Here is a 21,051-nt window from a genome sequence, read left to right as displayed (position 1 = left end):
ACATACAGGACGTTATCTGAAATTATCTTGAAATGCTTTTAAGACATCTAAAAATGGAGAGGAAACTGCTTTAAGATACTGTATCTGAAACTGGATTTGATGTTTTTTAATGAACAGAATGTTATTTCAAAATATCTGACATTGCAATTAAGTTAACCTGAAAATCATTTATATGAGCACTATATGTAATACATTTTTAGATATCTATAATTTATCTCTTAATTCTTAAATTGACTTTCTTTTCATTGTGAATTGTGTTAAAATTTATGATTTCTTAAGTGAATTTTGTTTTGTCTTAAAATGGACAGGAGGCATTTAAAGATGTTATAATAAGCAATTCTGCAGTATCTCAAAATTCCATGGAAGATTATTTGGGAACTGTTGGCTTCTAAAATCATGTATTTTAAGATATCCCACATTTATTTTGAGTGGTGTTGATTGTTGAAATTCATCAAAGAATTTTTCACAATAAATTTACTGGGTTCATCGGTGATGTTTTCTGCATTCTACCCTGAAAATTCGCCATGCAGCTGGCTTAGAAAATTTTTCTTTTTCCCCAATGCCCCATGATGCTTTGTGATGCCAGAGCAATATTACAGAGTTGTAGCAGGGATGTTGGATAGAGATTCCACTATCCGATCTGTGCTACCTGTCCAATTTGCATCATGCATGCACAGAATTTTCATGTATGCATACTGTAAGTGTACACAACTTCACATTTTATGGTGCTGCCTGATCTGCTTGGTGCATGTAGGAATAATTTACAGCATATTCACGCTGATGTCACTACCCAGTTGGTATTCCAGCCAGATTTACACCCGGCATGTATTTAAAAAAAATAAATTGCAGTATTTTCAATGGAGGGGTTCATTAGCTGACTATAATGAAAAAATTATGAAAGTGCTTTGTTGTTCTGAATAGCCTCATTGTATGTTGTGTCTTCACTACTGGATTAGGCATATTCTGCTCCTCATTAGGGACTGCCCCTCCCCCCACCTAGGTTTATAATTCTGATGCCTTGCATTATAGGCTTTGTGGGTGTAAGTCATAGTGATAGGAACTTGATAGACACAATATTGCTCACTCTCGAGTATAATTTTATCTCAGTGGTTAGCAGTGCTGCCTCATAGCTCAGGTCACATTTTTGGCCACAATATTCAGTCTAGTGTAGTTGGCAGAAGTTCCCTAGCCCTCAGGGACATTTAAAAGACCATTATAAATCTCTCAAAACAAGTTTATTTTCTTCTTTCTCATTGACTTGCATTTTTCTGAGTTTGTTGAATTTCCCAAACATTTCTACATTTTTCCCACACTTGAGGTGAAGCGAATTCAGAGGGATTCACTGATCACTAATTCTGAGATGTTTAGGTAATTTGGCTTGATATTGGGTCACCTATAAGTCCGTGTAAAATGTCATGGTTAGAGAAAAATAGAACAGCTTTGTAAATTGTTTTGAAAGATTTAAGGGTGTACTAACTGGCAATTCGTTCTGTGCCCAAGCACGTTTGTCCGCATGTAACCATGCAAAGTCTAGCTTGTTTGACTAGTGTGATCGCTCTGTGCCGGGTAGACCATACCGTGGCCTGGCCCGCTTGGAAGAGGTGGGCCTGAGCATGGTTCAGTAGCATTCTGGAACAGTGTGATCGCTAAACGTGCCAGAGCATGGAAAATAGGCATTACGTCAATGATGCAACAAGTCAGATAGTGCAATTCTCATTTCATTCAATATCTTTTGAGTTAAAAACAGGTTTTTATTCTCACCTTACACATGAACATGAATTGTATTTGGAAAGAAACATCGTTTGTCACTGTAAAAATCTTCTCATACGGGCAGCACGATTACCAGCAAAACACTACGCTGCCTGCTCAATAAATCTGTAAGAGGATAGAGTGTTATTCTGCCCTCCAAAACAACCACAAAATTAGTAAAATCATTTTCACATGCATGCTGTCACACTGTGTTCGGATCTTGTTTTGGCTTTACACAAAGTCACATGGTCATGATGAAAGCATGCCCGGGTCCGATAACGTATTAAGCGGAGTGTGAGCACAGGCCAGCGGGGGAGTAGGAAGGGGGGACAATCGTGCTTGGGCACGGCATGGAACAAACGTGCCTAGTGTGAGTACACCCTAAGAATCTGTCACTCCAGTGTCCAATTAGATCTGATTTCATCAGTTTCAGTAGGGCAAAAATGATATGTTTTGAAATGATCTGGCAGCTAAAGACATTTAAGATTCAATAAGTGCATCACTAGAGTAGGGGTCACACATAACCCAATTGTGACACAATATCTCAAAAGTCAGGTATGTAAATACTCCTCATTCTGTTGTTTAGAAGCCTTTAAACTCTGGGGGTATGGAGATATACATTTGCAGAGCACATCTGTCATCCAAAATGATAGTATTTTTCAGTTATCTAAACAAAAAAAACTTTTATGTTTGGCTTCGAATTTCTTTTTTCTTTTTTCACACTGTGCAAAGTGACCATCAATACGTGAATTTTCTTGAGAAACACTTTTTAATTCATTTAATGTTTTCCAATGCAGATTTCAGTAATGGATGCTAGTCAGGAACAACCATTGAATAGAATGCCAGCCTGTCAGAGCTCACTCACATATACCCTCTATGGTTGCACTGCGTTATGTTGATATTTTCACTCAACTTGATACCACCAAAATTTAACACAGGACTGACGTGCAACCAGTTTTAGCCATCATCCCATTAAATACTGAAACTGGCTGCTGGCCCTGGATTGTTCTGAAGCCAGATACAAGTACTCTAAGCATGTTTGAAACATTAAGGAAGAACCAGCAAGGGCATAATTACAAAAAGTATATGCTCCATTTCTTCAAGGCCTCAAAGCCTTGATATTTGCCAAATACTGCTCAATAGATTCTTAAATTATTTATACAAAACTACATGTATATGAAAGATTGCACATTGTGTTTAAAAAAATGCAGAATAAAAATATTACATGTTATGCACTATCTGTCTTTAAAGGAAAATGTCTCTAAAACACTTAATGATATGGTAGTGTGAAGCTTACATTATTACATTTTAAAACATGCTGCATATTACAAAACTGCTTTCTGGTGGACAGCAGACTACAGTAATATTGGTGGATGGGAAGATAGTAGACAGTATGTGACAGGTTATCAGTCTTCTTACAGGAAAACAACATTTCTTCAATATTGTTTATCATTTACAAATAATATTTGTTGCCAAAAAGTTGCAGGATGATCAATAGCCTGTTGGTTGCTTCTTCTGGCAGTAGCAGCAGCACCCTGTGCTCCATAGTGATGGCTTTGAAAGTACATAGCAGTCAATTATTTAATCAATCAATTTCTCTGTTATATAATGCCCTTCACAGAGCACACCATTAAAAGACACTTTACAAATAAGACAAAGAGTACAGCTTGTACGAAGATAAAATGCAAGATCAGTTAATACATCAAAAATGACAAGAAAAGAAATTTTGAAGTGTTTTTTATTCTAAGATTTAAAATAGTTATAGAAATGGCTAATTAAAAGCAAGAGAGAAAGGCTGTGCTTTTAAGTGTGATATGAGCGTTGGCTTCATCAGCAGACCTAGGGATAGATAGCGTTCCAGACAACAGGAACCACAAAGCTATACATATTATATTATGAGAATGGAGTTGGAGTTGGAAGGTATGAAGCCCTGAATCAGGGAATTTCAGTATTCAGTATGAGGAGAGAAATGTCAGTGTCACTATAGTAGCAGGAAGTGGGTTGCTTGCAGCCACAAGCTCCTCTTTGCATACACTGATGTGAAAAATAAAGTATACCCCCTTCCAAGTATGTGATTTGACATATCAATACCTAACTAACAGTAACTTAAGGCTCTGTTGAGTCCTGTTTAATAAATGTAATCTCAGGCGACTATTCAATAGGCGTTGGAAAAAATAGTTCACTTGCAGGACATATGTGATATTCCAACACATTAATTTACATTTTAAAGATAAATGATATATGCAGCATGAGTTGACTTTACTCTTTACCATTATTTCCAATATTTTTCTGATTTAAGTTACAAACTGATTGAAATTTACGAAAAGGCTGAAATTTATGAAAAAGAGGATGGCTATTGTATGACAGAACTGAGCTGGCCTACTTTCTAACCAGAGAAAAGCCTAAATACACATAGATAGGTGTTGGTTTAAACCAATGATTCTGGAAATATGAGGTGGTAGCGCTAACCAATGAGCCACACTGCTAAAACATGGGGACTGTTAAACATTCCCTGACCATTCTGTTCATTATAAGTCAGTTAAACCGTAGACACTGTAAGTGATATTTGCTGTTTCTGTGAAGTGCTATTCTTTTACATTGTCAGAAAATAAGTGTACTATCTGATTTCTGTATGGCCCTTGGGAAAACCAAAGCATATCTGTAACTAGAAGAAACTCACAAGAACCTTGGGGATTCCCCATGTTCTTCCTGACTCAAGAAATTCAGAAATGTAGGTTGGGTGTGACGCTAGATATTCTGTTTCCCCCACAAGATTTTCACTTGTAAAATTTAACAGTAGAATCATCAATTTTGTTCCCTTAAGGCAGAAAAACAATTACGTACTTCATCTCTTCTAGCTTTTAAGTGTTCATGATGACATTTTGTGACTCTTCCTTTGTGTGTATTTGTGTGTGTTTGTATTCGTGCCTGTGTGGGTGCAAGTACTGAAATGAGTCATGAAACACAAAGCACATGGCAATCTTTGCTTATGCGGTGTCATTCTCTGTCTTATGTGAGAAGGTTTAGCCTCTCACATATTCCATGTTATATATAAATCCAGAGTGAAAAAAGGCTCTTGTCGATACCCAGAACCATTTATTAATAAGCTCAAGTGGCACAATCCCTGATTGAGGAATGTTGACACATTTTCTGGCTCCTGTGGCTAAGTTAGGACTTGAAAACTGCAGGGTGCTGCGTCAGACAAATCCTGTCCCTCTGAGTCACACTTTTTCCTCTAAGTCACAGAAACAATATTGGAAACTTAGGTTTTTTTTTTTTAAATAAAGGCGCATTTCATCTTGATGTCATCCCCTCTCTACTGTGGGTAAGTTGCATTTTGGAATCATTTTATGTGCTGCTTCTGCTTCACTGTGATAGTAGTGTATCATTTTGTATTCTCTCTAAATTGGCATTAGTCATTTTATGTTGATACTACTTACTCTGCCTTATGACTTTTATGCTAAACATGTTTTAGTACACAAGTGTTAGGGAATTAAAAGTATACTATACTTTTAAATGTGCAAAAAGCCTAATTATTGAACAGCCAAAAGTGATTACATGATCATACCTTTATAAACTAAGGATGTTTCCATTAAAATGATCAACTGCTTAGTTAAGCTTGTCACATAGCAGGCAGATTGGGTCATGAAGGACCATTGCGATTGCATTCCAACCAGTCTAAAGATCAGAAGATAAACTGCACCTGAAAATTAACCCCTTCCATAATTATACACCTTGTTGACTATAATTTGCGCTTTGGTTTTCTAACAAATATTACCACATGTATTTGTCTTCTTGTTCAGATCACTGTTTTCAGTCATGTTTGAACCAGACATTCTCTTTCAAAAAGTTACCTAGACAGGAAGAAATTTTTGATAAGCAACAACACCAGTGTAAATGACATATAATTAATTGGTTTGTGTCATTCAACCAAGTCTTTACAAATTAGGTGTAATCTGCCTTTTGAAAAATAACCAATAAACCTAAAAATGAACAGAATAAAAACAATGCTGTGATTTCAAAACCAATATTGTTTTTTATATTTTGGAGAAAGCAGCTGCTGGGCTCTTCCAAATGTTAGAAAAATATTAAACAAGAAGAATAATTCAGCAGGAGATATCAAAGGCATAACGTGATTTTCAGATTGACTGGAAAGGAATTCTGAATTCATTACAGCTCTTAAGATTGAGTTTACTCACATCGTCAGGCTGTACTTTTCAGCATTATCATTTAAGTTCCATTGATTGTAGACCCCAAAAGAGCTTCCTTCTTCCATCATACTGATCAATTTGTGGCATGATTTAGTTATTACACCATGAGCATGATGGGTAAGGCGGCTGCCCCATAAAAACTGGATCTCAGGGGATGCCTCCTTTGTGCTTTTTGAAGCTGACAGGTGTGTGCCTTTGCGGATGAGCTTTTGCCTCTTTCTAATAGAATAAGGTCTGGTTTCCATGAGTTTGAGTTGATGGAAGAACTGTAAAATCTGTTTAGACTTCGGCCTTCATAAAATTATTTTATGTGTACTAACAATCATACATATTATTTTTCAGATTCATAGATTATCGGCTGTCTTTTTAATAAGAAATTAGACTCAAAGGAAATTTCTGATAAAAAAAACAAAAAGTTCAGTAAACATTTTTTTTTAAATTGAAGTTAACGTAAGTAGTTTAAAGCACCTTATACACTGCATAACAATGAAAAATGTTTTCTGATTTAATTATCCTCTAACTGCATCAGAATGAAAAAAGCAATGACATTCATCAGTACTCAGTATGATAAATAACACTTTTATTGCTGATGTTTAATGTGTTTTTCTATGAAAGAGAAACGTCCATCCATTTTCCAAATCTACTTATTCTGTTAAGGGGTCTCTGGTAGCCAGAGTCAGTATTGGTTGCAGTGACAGTCCAGTATAGGTCATACTCATGCACTTACCCACATTCATTATGCTCACAGTATCCACATGTGGACATTTTTGAGATGTGTGTGGAGACTGGAGTACTTGGAGAAAACTTATGCAGACACTTGTAGAATGTGGAAACTCCATGTTAATAGCGATCTGTGTGGCAAGCTAACCCTGGCTTTCACAGATGTGATACCTGCCACCCTAAAGTGAAACATAATATTTTAAATTTAAAAGCAAGAAAATGACTAATGTCATGTCATTTTCTAACTAGCCTAATCCAGACAAGGGTCATGGGTTGGGCAGTGATAGTGACTAATAGCAAGATAAATCTTACATTGATTTACTAAGTTAGAATTAGCACATTGAAAAATTAAACAATTTTCCTTTAGCATAAAAGTATATATGTGGGAGCAATGGTCTCATACTGTATAAACACACACTCTCAAAGTCCAGAGGGGAGAAACTAGTCTATTTCTGGAACTGAGAATTATGAACTATGGGCCTTTTCAGTTAAATCAAACTGAGATTAAGTGGTGATATGTTTAAAGTGTTTAAAATTATGAAAGGAATTAGTACAGTGCACCCCCTGCTATTACTTTAAACTATAGGGGTATGGTTGTTAACTTGTTAAGAGCAGATTTCTTAGAAAATTTATCTTCATGCAAAGAACCACAGACACATGGAATAAATTACGAAGTAGCATAGTAGAGCGTATAATGTTAGGGACCTTAAAATCTTGACTTGATGCCATTTAAGACAATCAAGGTGAATAAGATGGGTGAGCTTGTTGTGCTGAATGGCCTGTTCTCATCATTGATGTTTTATCAAAATATTATCTTAACATTGGTTAGTATTGGTTGCATTGGTGAGAAAATTAATAATCCTATATAATATATACACATAACTAGTACTGGAATTGAGTCTCTTTTGCTTCCAGAATGGTCTGAATTATTTGAGGCATGGATCCAAAAAGGTGCTGAAAGAATTAATTAGTGGTTTTAGTTTATGCTGACACAGTAACATTACAAAGTGCATGCACATTATTTAGTCATACATCCATGCTGTGAACCCCTTTTTCCACATTAACCCAAAAGAACGTAATTGGACTGAGATATGGGGACTGCAAAGGCCATTGGAATGAACTGAAGTCATTGTCGTGTTCTAGGAACTAGTTTGACACTATGTGTGCTTTGTGACATGATGCAAATCCTGGAGGACATATTAATTTGAAAAAGAATAGACTGTGGCCAAAAAATAATGCACAGTAAATGTTGAGCAGCAATGCTGTGACATTTTAAATAATACTCAGTATAAAGAAGATACATTTTTTATTGCAAGACAACAATGTCAGAAAAACATTCCCCATATAATTATTATTATTAATTTATTTGGTTGACACCTTTATCTAAGGCAGTTTAAAACATTTGAGATACAATTGGTTACATTTCTTTTGTTTTTTCAAATTGATGCATAGGCAGGTGAAGTAACACTGGTGAATACTGTTGACAGAACTCCAGGATTCATTCTGCTTACACCATACTCTGGCCCTGCCATCTGTGTATCACAGAAGAAATCAAAATTTGTGAGACCAGGCGACATTTTTCAGTGTTCAGTTGTCCTGTTGTGGTGATGACGCATTCACTGTAGCCTCAGATACCTGTTGTTTACTGAGAGGAACGGATGCTTGATTTTCTTTTCTTAGATAGTAATGCATGAAAGTTCCTGGAGGCCTGCTGTTTCTGAGATGCTGAAACCACCACCATTCATAACATGGTGAAAGTTGGTGAGATCACACATCATACACATTCTGATTTTGACCATATAAAAAATAAACATCTGGAACATGTCTGTGTAGTATACAGTATATATTAATTTGGGGGTGTTCAAGATTTTTGAAGGAACAAGCTATTTTTGTTAACAAAAAGCTGTAACTAATAAAGTGGTTACTGATTTTGCTATTTTCCTTGCTAAGTGAACCAGGTTTACAATTAAACATCCACTTTTTTTAACAGCAAGAATTGTTTAGCAAGCTTTTGTTGTGGGAAGGCTTTATTTCTTGTTGTTTAGAGTTGAAAATAGTCACATCAGATAGCTCAACTGATGTGAGCTGCAAATCAGAATATTTCAGAATAGGCATGAACCAGGCAGAGGAAAGTACCAAAAATATCAGAACTTTTATATCATACTTTTGAAATAGTTAAAGGGTTGGTATGGTGGCATAGCTGGTTAGTACCACCACATGTTATCAGTAGTAAGATATAGAGTTTAAACCCTGGTCTGGTCACCATCTGCATGGAGTTTCCGTGTTGGCCTTGTGTTTATGTGGGTTTTTCTCTGGGCAATCTGATTTTCTTACCATATTCCAGTGTTGTGCATTAGATTAGTTGGAGGGTTTAGAATTGACTTCAATGATTCAGACATATGTGTGGGAGTGGGTGTGCACCTTGATTGACAAGAGCCCCAAAAAACTAAAATGGTTATAGGCATGTTTGAAAATTGAAGGATGGAAAGTCTCAAAACATTAGTGCAGGAGCGCATGTAAGAGGAGCCTAGAACTCACTCTTTGTTTGTGTATATACTGAATACTGTATATGTAGCTTATACAGAAGACAACTAATTCACTCCACGTTTAAGGCTAATTACAAGTACACATTTGGTAGCAAATTTATGTCCATTTCAAATATGTAAAATATTGCTACAAATCTGTGCCAAAAGGATTTTTTGTGTAGAAGTCATAAATCTGTGAAATTTTGTTACATTTTTCCCTGGAGTATCAAAAATAAGAATAGCCACAATATTATTAAATGGCTTAGAGCTCTGAACAGACATACTGACACAAATCTAGCAATCATAAAATGTCAGGTTCACAAAAAAAGTGTAAATATGGGGAAACTACCCAAGGCTTAGTACCAGATTTTTGATTATTAGTAGTGGTGTTGCCGAATATTTAAAGTAAATATACTGTTTCTTTATGAGCAACATAGTTTAGATTTCTGTTACATCTTTGTCCTTACTAAATGAACCCCAGGAAATTGGAAGAACAACAGGGAAAAGCTTTTTTAAATGTAATAAATGAAGAGGCGAATGGCCAATGCCAAACAGGCAGGCTTCGACATGACCCGAGGAGCTAGTCTATCTGGTTAGAGTGACTACAGCAAGGGTGACAGAAAAACAAGCAATCAAGAACTTCTACTTATTATATTTAGGGTTAACCATTAGGCATCGTTAAAATTAATCCCAGCTGACAATGAAGGCCTCTACCTGCAAAAATAATTTCTGTTAAATATTTCTGGATGTTCTAGTCTTTTTTCAGTGTGACACTGCAATTGGTATTAGTTCTGCTGTCACACAACTTCAGGGATCTGAGTTCAGATCCTGGTCTGGTTACTGTCAGTGCAGCATTTGTTCATTTTCTTGTGATTGCCTGGGTTTTTTCTGGATATGCTAATTTTCTTCTCACATCTTAGAAACATATACATTAGGGGTAACTGGAGACTCTTAAGTTGGTCATGTATAAACAAAGTGCTCCCTGCTATCTCTTACAGGCTGTGATGCTGCCAGGATAAGTTTCAGTTCTCCATAATGATATGTTGAAAAAGCAGCTGTAGAAGAAGGATAGCTGCATTATTCTTTGTACACTTAGCCTTATTTTTTATGTTACAAATGGCATCTGATCATTTGTTGTAGCTGGGCAGTTTAATAACTGCTGTATTTCAGAGTATTTTTTGAGAAGGCTATGTAAAGGCTAAGCCTGCTTCATGGATGCCCAGTCCTGTATTTATTTTTTAAGGAAGGACGAAAGTTCCTGAACATTAGCAACTCTAAAAGCTTTCTGCTGTTGATAAATATTGTAATAATAACACTAAAATGAAACTGTTCTGAAAATGATGATAAACTAAAGAAATTTAGCAAAACTTAAAAGTATTGCAATGTTTGTGACCCAAACTAGCGACAGACAGACAGAGAGAAAGAGATGCTTAGCAGACTGTTTGTGTCAGGATGATTAAAATAGCACTCACCTGTAATGATGCACTGTTTTGTAAAAATCCATTAGTCTTGGTGCATCATTCATGGGCAGTCTCAATCCTGGCGTGTATTGGCTCAAAGATTTGGTGAGCAAGACAGAGCTGTGACCTCACGGGCAAGAACTGCAAAAGGCAGTGGACATGGAATTAGAGAACGAGGTTGTGTGAGCGAAAGAGGGGTGCAGGGTAACTGTGAGATGGAGCAGCCTAGCATGGAGACTTAGGTTTGTCCGCAATGTAACGGTTCCTTTTAAGGCCCATTCTCCAGCCTTCAGTCTGAGAATTGCAGCACGAGTCTATAACTACATTGATACATGTCTACTTTCAAACAACAATTTCAGAACTTATGTTTATTTAAAACTTCAGGATGCAATTTAAACAATCCAAAACCAATTTTTTTTTTATTTATAAGAATGTCAATCCGGCATTAGTGCCATGGCCGCCAACACACTCTGGCAGATCCTGAGGGTGCCATTGCACCCAATTTGAAAAACGATCACTTAGAAAACCCACTCTTGAACAACCCTACCACTGGTTTAAATTAGAATGAACATGGAAGTAGACTTTACATATTTAATTTGGTAGAAAGTGTTAGTACATGGGAACAAGTTTGACCTTCCCTGCTGCTAAATAGTGTGTACTACAGAACTAAGGATGGTGGTGGAAGAAAACATACAAATAGGGAGAGAGCTTTGTTACTTTACAATAGTTAATGTTTATCTGATTACGCTTTGTCCTTTGTGAAGGAATTTTGAAATTTGTAGCTGAATTGTTGATTCTCGTTTATATTGTTCAACTAGTTTCAGGAATGCCAATTTTTGCGTATAGATAAAATGGACAAATACAGTAATCCCTCCTCGATCTAGGGGGTTGCGTTCCAGAACCCCCCGCGAAAGGTGAAAATCCACGAAGTAGAAACCATATGTTTATATGGTTATTTTTATATTGTCATGCTTGGGTCACAGATTTGCACAGAAACACAGGAGGTTGTAGAGAGACAAGAACTTTATTCAAACACTGCAAACAAACATTTGTCTCTTTTTCAAAAGTTTAAACTGTGCTCCATGACAAGACAGAGATGACAGTTCCGTCTCACAATTAAAAGAATGCAAACATATCTTCCTCTTCAAAGGAGTGCGCGTCAGGAGCACATAATGTCGGAGAGAGAGAGAAAAAAGAAAACAATCAAAAATTAATAGGGCTGTTTGGCTTTTAAGTATGAAAAGTACTGCCGGGCAAAGCAGCTGCAAGGAAGGGAGCAATGTGAATGTAGTCTTTCAGCATTTTTTAGAGGAGCGTCTGTATCCTCTAGGCCAGTGTGCGAACAGCCCCCCTGCTCACACCCCCTCCGTCAAGAGCAGAGAATGTCAGAGAGAGTGAGAGAGACAGAGAAAAACAAACAATCAAAAATCAATACGTGCCGTTCGAGCTTTTAAGTATGCGAAGCACCGTGCGGGAAGCATGTCGCCTGACAAAGCAGCTGCACAGAAGGGAGCAATGTGAAGATAATCTTTCAGCATTTTTAGACAAGCGTCCGTATCGTCTAGGGGTGCGAACAGCCCCCCTGCTCACACCCCCTCCATCAGGAGCAGAGAATGTCAGAGCAAGAGAGAGAGAGAGAGAGAAAAGCAAACAATCAAAAATCAATACGTGCTGTTTGATCTTTAAAGTATGCGAAGCACCGTGCGGGAAGCATATTGCTTGACAAAGCAGCCACATGTAAGCCCAGCAAGGAAGGGAGCAATGTGAAGGTAATCTTTCAGCGTTTTTTGAGGAGCGGCCGTATCCTCTAGGGGTGCGAACAGCCCCCGTGATCACAATATATTTGAGGAGTTTTATTTAATACGTAATACGCGCTCTGGTTGGGTAGGTTCTCAGCCATCTGCCAATAGCGTCCCTTGTATGAAATCAACTGGGCAAACCAACTGAGGAAGCATGTACCAGAAATTAAAAGACCCATTGTCCGCAGAAATCCGCGAACCAGCAAAAAATCTGCGATATATATTTAAATATGCTTACATATAAAATCCGTGATAGAGTGAAGCTGCGAAAGTCGAAGCGCGATATAGCAAGGGATTACTGTATTTCATCTGCACAATTTAAATAATTCTTATGTGGCTTAAATAATAATAATAATAATTTATTAATACTACCAGGAATGACTAAAATAATCTGAATGGAAACGTTTAGTATATGACTTTGGGAGTCAATGACCACTATTTTTTATAAGACATATCCACAATTGTTTTATAGGCAGTCAATATGATTTCGAGAGTTAATACTGTCTAATGATCCCTATATTATATAGTCTTCTACAGTCATTTGGAGTAATAACAATTTAACAGATATATAAGGTATGTCTTCTAAGTTCCCTAAAAGAATGGCTAAACAGTTGTGATCTTAAGACATAATATGCAATTAAATTAAAATAATGGGTTAATTGTATAATAGTTTGTGTTCTATTACTTTGATTAGTAATAATAATAATCTACTGACTGTAATTCTTTCAGCACTTTGCTTTAACTTGAACAAATGTAATAAAACATGGGAGTATAGTGGCTAGAGTTGATGTTGACAGCTCTCAACAATCGCTAACTTTGTCATGTGGGATTTGGACAGTTTCCCTTGGTGCCTGCATGGGTTTTCTGCTGGTTCTTCCAATGTTAATTTAATTTTCTCTTCTAAGATGACAGCATTTTTAAATGAGAATGATCTCCATCCACAGTACCAGCTTCACATTATTTATGAAATCACCTCCATGCACACTAAGATGTATGCCCATACTGGCCATGTGTGTATTGACGGAAAATTCTTGAAGGGATTGTAATGCAGCGGCCACAGGATTTACTAAAATCTGAAAACTGTAGTGACCGGTATATTATTTATCTTTTGCTCATGTATGCAGCACTCAGACTGTACAAAACACAAAACAGAAGCTTGCAGGTAAGCAACACAACAAGCACAGTGGAAAGCAATTCCTATATGTCTGCTATGTTAAAATGTGGTTTTCTTCCTTGACAGTGACCAATCAGGGAATGAGATGTTGTAATGGACAGGATTCAGTCATGGAAGGGCAATGTAATAAGCAATCCCTATTGTGGATTTAACCCATCCACAGAGCACATAGCGCAGAGTTGGCGTTTTCAGGAGTGTACAGCTCTGGAGAGCATTTTAAAAATTCTCCATTTTTGGGGGTTAAAAATGCCAGGGTTATAGGTATACAAGGTGAAAATGGAAACTAATATCTGTGTTTTTAAATGAAAATGTAATAATGTTTACATAAACTAAGGTATTTACCAAAGCTCTGTAGTCTAATTATTTTCTTATACTCACTTGTTGAAATTTTATTTCTTTTGCAATGTTTGCTATGAGTTAAACACAATGAGAGGCTTCACATTAGCACGCATGATCATTTGTCAGCTAATTGTACATTTTGAAATGAACTGCTTAGGGCTGGGTGGTATGACCAAAATTCTATATCACGATATTTTTCAAAATAATACCAGTTTCATGGTATTCAACGGTATTTTTTCCCCATGCATGAGTGGATGTTAACCACATTTTCCACTGCAATTACTACAGCAGACTGGCTAAGAATAACCTATTCCACTGTCATGAGAATTGTACATTGAACAAGAAAACATTTTAATGTGCACACAAGTATTAATACAGGTTTGCATGACCCCATAAAGTGTGATAGTTTTCAAGGGAGTGGCACTAATGAAGAGAAGGAATCACATTGCATTACAGTTGCAGTCAAAATATAGAACCATTTTATTGAACAAATTTTGCAAACAAAATATTTTCAACCATCCAAAGAGGCATTTAGACTTAGTAAAATATTCAGAGGTGCTTGTCAAAAGTTGTATTGCACTGAACATGTATTACAAAAGGAATAAATAGTAAATATTTTTTGTAAACCAACTACACTTTCTGTTAATGTTAACAATCTCTGTCCACTGACACGTTAGCTGTATGGATTATAATGGCGTTGGTTATCTCGATCCACCGCTTGCTTTTTTTGTCGTAAGCAGTCCTCTAGCAAATGCGTCTAAAAGTGACATCTGACTCGAGTGTCCTCTAGCTTTTTCAGTTTTACCCGAGGACGTGGAGGGAGCCAATCTTAGTTCCATACATTCATGGTGCTCCAAAGCATGTTTGCGACTAAGGTGGTGCAGCAAATTGCTCGTGTTGCCACCTCAGGCGACAACTTTAGCTCAACACCATTTGCAGTAAATAGTTGTTTGGTCCATATCCGACCTTTTAAAACCAAAATCTCCAGACAACAGACACGGCTCCTTATTTTGGCAAAAGTTTTTCTGTGTCATCATGTTCAACTTTATCGTTGCTACAGCTTCAGTTTCAGAATGTTCTCCGTCCATTTTCACCGATCAGTACCTCCATTAAAGCATGCACTCTGTTGCATACGTGTTTAGCGGTGTAGCAGTGAAAAAAGTCCCCCCTTAAACAGTTTCCCGCTGTGCCATGTTGTTTAGGCTATTTAAACCGGTATTGTGGTATAAGAAAAATCCATATCATAACAAAAATGAAAAACGGTTTTCGGTATGAACCGGTATACCTCCCAGCACTAGAACTGCTGTATTCTGAGGCAATTCGAGGTAAAAATAAGGTAAGAAGAAAGTGAATTCTTTACATTAAAGTAAATAATAACGATAAAGGGAGTGCATTGTTGTCAAAACTATTATAGCAATGCACTTGGCCGTTTATTTTCTTTGTTTGCTTATTCCAGTTAGAACATTTTGTCAAAGCAACCTTTTTAAATTTCTTTCTCTGGTTAATCACACACTGTGTCCTGCTTCTGACCATACAGAACAAAAAATATGAGGTATCTAACTTGAAAAAAGTTATTATTTTTAAGCTGGGATTGGCATCCAAGTAAAAAAATAATTAGAGCCAGAACAAGCAGCTACAAAAATGAATTTGGGAACCACTTAGAGAAAAACTGAACTTCAGATAAGAGGTAGAATGGACAGTCCCTAGTAGCTTTAGACAGTGGGGTACTGAATTTTGTCTACATTCAGACATGGGTTCATAGAAGAGCTAGTCTCATTGTGATGGAAAGGTGATGTTATTAAATGTATAAGCAAGCAGGATTTCATTGGATTTATTTTTGTATAGCATTTTTACTGAATGCTGCCTCAGAGCCCTTGAATGTGTTTACGGCCATAATGGAGTAGCAGAAATGTTTCAACCATGCATCATCTACTTGCTTGCGCACACAGATTAATTTATGGAATAGAATAGAATGAGCATCGCAGAGTGCAATGTTGCGAGTTTATAAAGACATACAGTACTAAAGCTTTATGTGCAAAAAACATGCAAATTGTTTTCTCTAATAACGAATTCAGCAAGCTCTATAGAAAGCAATAAATGGATAACAAAAATCTCACCGTACTGGCTGCTCCTAGTGAAGGGTTAAGCAAACAGCAACCCGTCACAACATTTCAGAACACATGAACTCTAGAATATGTGACATCACTAGAGGGAGGGGTTTAATTTTAGGACAGTCCTTTACTTCATGGAGCGAAAGTTCAAGCACTCGACTTACATCATATGTTGTCATTTCTTGTAGTCTTGATGTGCATGTGTGTATACATGTGCCCAAGTATGTGTTCACTTAGTTTAGCAGAATTTCAATTTCTTTGGGCACTAAGTGACATGCGGTCTAACAGTGAATCTATGAAAGCAAATGAGAAGGAAAAGTAAACCGAAATATAATTAAGACATGAAAATGGGATGTTTTTATTTCCATTTCTACCGTTTCGTTTTCATGGTCTAACATCATCACAAGGAAAACAAAAAAAAAACATTTCTGCTCAAAAAATATCTTCTGCAAGTTTCATCCACTTTACTTAACCTACTTAATGAAGTAAGGGAAGTGTAAAAATTAAAGTAAATATTGTAATAAGTAAATAAAGGAAAACATGAGGTTTAGTGATACGGTTTAATTTATATGCTGTTCTTTTACAGTTTCTCTGAATACAAATAGAAAAAAGGTTACCCAAATCTTACATCATGCATGTGAATTTTTATGCGCTTCTCTTCTTTTTTAGGAAGAAGTTCAGAAAATTGTATCTATGAATCAACCATTGAATGTTTAACAAAAAAAAAATTACTCAAAAGCACCTCCTTCACAAAACAGTTGATAGTGATGATCTACTTGTGTTGTGCCTAATTTCTGCTCCTGAGCAAATGTGTGTGTGTGTGTGTGTTTGGCACTGTGGGAGACATCTGTGATGTTCCCGCACTGCGCTGTTCTTCTGGCACTCAAGAGTACGTGCACTGTGTAAAAAGGATAATGGCCCCTACAGCTGCATGGGAGAAGAGGTGGAGACACTGTTAGAGAGACAGAAAGGGAGGGAGGGAGAGAGAGTGGGTCGGGTGAAGGGGAGGAGTGTATTTCTGTGTGTATGTATGTGTGTGTGCGTGCATGCGTGTGTGTGTGTGTGTGTGTGCGCGTCTGTGTGCATGCATGAGACTTAGATTGAGCCTTATGTGAGGCTTTGCGTGTGTGTGTGTGTGGTTGTGTGCAAGTGTATCCGTCTATGCAGACGCAAAAGATAACCAGATTACGACTGAGTTTCCTGCTTAACATTTTTAGTTGCGGTGGGGCATCACGTTTTACTCATATTTCTATTAATGTGCTGCCTTGTCACTCCATTCACCTCTAGCTGTTTTGGGAGGACCTTAGCAATGTAAGTAAACCGATTTTAATCCTTCTTGCTAGCCTTTGTCAATGGCTTGATTTAGAGCAGATTGGAGGGAGTAGTGTGTTTGTGATAGTAAAGGCTGTATTTATCTGTCTGGTCATTTTTGGCATTCCACATCCTCCCCCATCCCCAGCCACCACCCTGTTACCCTTCAAGTGGAGTTGATTTTGTGTCTTACTTTTCACTGTGCTGCTAAAAGAAGACCATTGAGCAGTCATGGGATATTTCCTTCCTGTGTTAATTACAGATTTGTTATTTTTATTGAAAATTAGTTAGCAAAAGGTCATCTGATATAATTTCACATTAATTCTTTTGTTGCCGGGGCTTTTCTGTTTTCGTTTTTTTTCTCGGTAGAGTCTAAGAGGTTACTTACTAGGGATATGTGTGCGTCTGATTGTCTCCGGCTTTGTAAAGTGATGGGGTGGGGGGTTGGTTTGATTATAGTCTGCTTTATGCCATGGCCGGCTCTTTAGTGCTGCACCTATTCTAAATCAGGAACTGTTTCTTTCTTGTGCAATGCTTCAGGATGTTTCAAAATATTATTTCAGCCATTTTTAAAAGGACTACTGGCTGCAGCATGCCTTCCTGTTTCTTCTCTTTATGTGTTGAAATTAGCAAAATCTAAAAGCTTGGTATGCAAGCTGAAAAATTCAAAGGCAGTTGAAATAAATTGTCGAAGTGACCCTATATCAAGCAGAGCATAATGCAACTTTACCATACCTAGACCAAAACAGTTGTACAGGTTAATAAGCCTTTTGGATTGTCATTTTGTATGTATGTATACTTGTGAAAAAGGGGACATTTTCGTCTTATTTGATTGTGTGCATTTGAATCAGACAGATTATTTTTTATTTATGAGTGCATTTTGCCTTTTCGTTTATTTTTAATTTTTTGCTGTACCCACATTTGCAGCAGCTTTTCATTACCGTTTTTTGTAACGCTTACCTTGTATTTTTTTTCTCTATTTTATCAGTAAATCAGTAATCAAAAGGAATTTTATGCTTCCTGGCTACTTTTACCACACAGGAGTAAAGCTTTTTTTTTTTTTTTTAAGGAAAAGCGATGTGCAGTTCTGTGACTTAATTCAAAGTTTTGAGGTCTCTTTATTGCGCACTATGATGACGTACAGTGGGGTGAACTAGCGAATCATAGGACTACAAGCGGTAACGTAATCAGTAAGCGTGCTGTTTAAGCCCGGGCCACAAAAAACATGTTTAAATTCTGCTAAATCTGTGAATGCCATGTAAAATAGGACTGTTAAGTTCAACCAACAGAGCAGTTCTTTTTCAACATAAAAACAAATGTAAAAAGAGTAAATCAGTAGTGGGTCCCTGTCGAAGGAACGCAACTTAAATTTGCTGTTTCTTCTGTTTAACCATCATACCTTTCGTTCAATTTCTATAGAATCCTTTGCTGTCTGCACACAGTGGAAGCAAGTACCTCAAATTTTTCAAGACGAATCTCTTCCTTCTAGCCTTATTACACACCACTGTCCAGGTTACTAGAAAACTGACTTTTTCTATAGTCAGTTCAATGATTCAGATTTTAAGAACATTTAACATTTTCTTTGTTTTAAAAAATCACAAGTCAAGAAAGCCAAGGACAGTCCATTATGTATCGGCAAGGATTGAGCAGTTTTATAGATAAGATGACAGTAGTCCTTCAGATCTCTCTTCTGTAAGTTGAGGGGTGGAAAAATATTTCAGTATTGCAGATCTGCATGATGTGATTTCGATTGTTAAATTCTACCTTTCTTGTGTTGCCTATCTTATATTACAAAGAATGCTGGGTAGTTGTGTTTTGTGCATGTTACATTAACGTTGACTGAGAGCCGCTGCAGTCATCAAATCATAATTTTGATGTATGCATTTGAAGAAGATCTGATATTTCACTTTCAGCTGTACTGCTATACTTTTACAGTTGCATTTAATTTCTCTTTGAGCCTAAAATATTTCTTGTACATTTGAACACCAGTTGTACAAATTAAACTGGACTGAAGAATGATCTCAGTGGCACAGTGGTTGGGTAGTTGCAGAAGTTCAAATCAGCCATAAAATGATTACTCAAAAATGGAGGCGAATTGGGCACCACTCCATTTAATTGTTTCCAAGAGACATTCCCATATTCCTTTCAAAATCTTCGAAGAAGAAAATTCTGAAAGTAATCTTCACAATTTCTTAATGTAGCACTAAAACAATATAAAGTTGGACTGATAGTATTCTTGGAAATGAATCAAATCATTTTCAGTTGTATTCCATTGTGTTGGGTCTCATTTCGGTTGATGTTTACTTTGCATTACAAAAGGCAAAACTTCTAAGCGTTGGATATGTAAGACAGAAGGGACAGTAATATCATAAGAGATTCCAGTATTACTCTAGGATGGGTGCTTCAGCAGAACACCACTTCTAGTGCTACTTAATTATGAAGTCTTAATGTGTGGCCACTTGCCACCAATTCCACCACTGAGTCTGCTGCAGAAAATACAGTTTTTCATCATATTGTGTAACTTGGAGCCCAGAACTGTACTTTTCTTGGTTAAAACAACAACAAATTATTATTATTATATTTTACTTTCATAAAACAATTGAAAATCACCATCATGATGATTTGGTTTATTGCCGTGGAATTACCTGAGTTTGAAAGGAGTTTGTCTTGGTAGACAGTTTAAATGTTCAGTTAGTCTCCATGGCTTTTTCTTTTAGTCGACTTTTCTTCAATAGTCCAGACACTTGCAGGGGTTTTATTGGCCCTCCCTATCTGCCTCCAGTGTATGAATATGTTTGTGTAAATACTGTATTGCATTCGTCAGGTTTGTTGTTCAAGGTGTCTTGTAGCCACTAGTGCTGACGTAAAGTCTAGGTGCAGGTGCAGAAAGTAATGAATGAAAAAGCAAACATACAGTTGATGCTTCTTGTCTCTATTTATTTTTTTACTGATAAACTGGGTTTCTGTAGGTTCTACCAAGGCTTTGGGTATGACATGAAGGTGAAAAACATTAAATTATGGTAAAGCTTAACTAAACTTGCCCCTTTCTTAAAGACATTATAATAGGTCATGAGAGAATATTGATTTTGATTTGTCATTTATGTCATACCAGTAAAAATAGAATGTATTCTTTTTAGTTTGCTTGTAGCCTGTTACTTATAACCTATAATTCAGAAGAAGTTAATATTTTCTAACTTAAACTAGTTCTCTTTAGTTTCCTTGGTTGTAACCAGTGGTGCTGCTGTAGAGTAAAATTATTTCTTTAAGGTAAAACGAGCTTGCTATTTGTAGCATTTGTAAGTATGTTTCTTTCAGTAATTTCTAATGTGCTGAACATATAATTTATTATTGTGTAAAAAATAGTTGTATTACCCAATGAGAGGAATATTTCTTTAAAGAGAAATAGGAGTAGGTGATGTAGATTCAGAAAATGCTGGGAAAGAAAGCACTATAAACATAAGAGTGTTACTTTGTTCCAAATAACAGTGTTTTTTGCAAAAGCTGTGGCAAGAGATGGCCTTTTATGAATATTCTAAGGGAGCAACTGGTCTGTTGAAGGCCAAAGAATCAGAAGGTAAAGTTTAGGTCCAAAACAGGGCGAATTAAGAAGAATGCCAAATCACCATCTGTGAGATCAAGTGGCTTGCAGATG

At 36.7% G+C, this 21,051-nt stretch overlaps 1 protein-coding gene across 3 annotated transcripts in view; it reads left to right on the top strand.

Annotated features, from left to right (window-relative positions):
• tet3 (tet methylcytosine dioxygenase 3) overlaps positions 1-21,051 on the top strand; it is a 141,107-nt gene that overhangs the window by 45,170 nt on the left and 74,886 nt on the right. The window contains exon 1 of one of the 3 annotated variants that reach the window (XM_028798741.2): positions 17,085-17,399. The exons of the other annotated variants lie outside the window; for them this stretch is intronic. The gene's annotated coding sequence lies outside the window, so the exon portion shown is untranslated. Of the gene's footprint in view, positions 1-17,084; positions 17,400-21,051 lie in introns of those variants that run through there. 3 annotated transcript variants of the gene reach the window in all.

The sequence above is a fragment of the Erpetoichthys calabaricus genome, chromosome 1 (assembly GCF_900747795.2).
Source record: "Erpetoichthys calabaricus chromosome 1, fErpCal1.3, whole genome shotgun sequence".
In the NCBI taxonomy this organism is placed as follows: domain Eukaryota; kingdom Metazoa; phylum Chordata; class Cladistia; order Polypteriformes; family Polypteridae; genus Erpetoichthys; species Erpetoichthys calabaricus.
The sequence above is the reverse complement of the archived record's forward strand: the minus strand, read 5'-3'. Positions and strand labels throughout refer to the sequence as shown.